This window comes from Octopus bimaculoides, chromosome 1, assembly GCF_001194135.2.
Source record: "Octopus bimaculoides isolate UCB-OBI-ISO-001 chromosome 1, ASM119413v2, whole genome shotgun sequence".
NCBI lineage: Eukaryota > Metazoa > Mollusca > Cephalopoda > Octopoda > Octopodidae > Octopus > Octopus bimaculoides.
In genome coordinates, this window is record NC_068981.1 from 138,251,082 (window position 1) to 138,252,363 (window position 1,282).

Sequence of the window (1,282 nt, forward strand, 5' to 3'; positions counted from 1 at the left end):
TGTAAATATATAAAAGGATAAAGAGAGCAATGGTAAGGTTGGAAATATATTTTATGGATAGAGTCTTACAGCTGTTTCTGGGAAGATCCAGCACTTCCCTTCATCGGAGACAGAAATAGTAAAGGAATCGATTATTATATCCATAGGCGGAGAGTTTTAGTATGAAGTGATAATGAGTGTGATGCGCTGAAAAAAGAAAGAAAGAGAGAACAGTACTTGGAGTGTAGTTTCATTCCAGTAGTAAGTATCCATGCAAAGTAATCCTTGTGGGAATAATCCGGAAATAGTTGCTGCAGCAAAGGCTGAGATAGCAGAGGTAAATATATGCCACATTGTGTCCGAGGTATTTTGCTTGTGTTTACTTGAAGGATGCCCAAGTCTATAGGATATATATCCAGATTCTATATCTCTCTCCCTCTCTTGTTCTTCACCCTTTCTGTTTTTCTCTCCCAACCTTCCCCGATTCTTCTCTTCCTTTCACCGTTCCCTCTCTCACTCCTCCTCCTCCTTGACCCTCTCTTTCTTTCTATTTCCGGCCTTTCTATAGAGAAGACGCAAGTCTTTTCACTCTCTAACTAGCGTTCAAAATAATTTTTCTATCGACTTGGCCTAACAGCCCTTACCGTTTGTTCTCACTGTTCTGTCTTGTTTTTAATGTCTTCTTCTCATTGTCCTGTTCCTGTTTACACTTTCACCCTCTGCAAAAATTTCCAAATTTTAATTAATTTACTTGCGGGAAGGACTGCTCCAACGAAGTCGCGTATTGTCTTTGCCTTTGAAATGCGGAGTAGATGGAGCAGGGACAACTGAAGAAGGGTAATATTCTTTATGTTGCATGTCTCGTTTCTGTGTTTTTCTCGTTCGAAAAAAAGTTCGTTTTCTGTCATCGTTTTTATATTTTCGTTTTTCATTGTGTTCAACGTTTTTTGTGATGTCCTGTACCCACATATGCTTGTATGTATACATGTAGGCGTAGGAGTGGCTGTGTGGTAAGTAGCTTGCTTAGCAACCACATGGTTCCGGGTTCAGTCCCACTGCGTGGCACCTTGGGCAAGTGTCTTCTACTATAGCCTCGGGCCGACCAAAGCCTTGTGAGTGGATTTGGTAGACGGAAACTGAAAGAAGCCCGTCGTATATATGTATATATGTATGTGTGTGTATGTTTGTGTGTCTGTGTTTGTCCCCCCAACATCGCTTGACAACCGATGCTGGTGTGTTTACGTCCCCGTAACTTAGCGGTTCGGCAAAAGAGACCGACAGAATAAGTACTAGGCTTACAAAG

General features: G+C 41.5%; 1 long non-coding RNA gene across 1 annotated transcript in view; it reads left to right on the forward strand.

Moving 5' to 3' along the window:
• The window catches only part of LOC128248882 (uncharacterized), a 106,714-nt gene that overhangs the window by 31,873 nt on the left and 73,559 nt on the right, over nucleotides 1-1,282 (forward strand). The gene's annotated exons all lie outside the window — the stretch shown is intronic.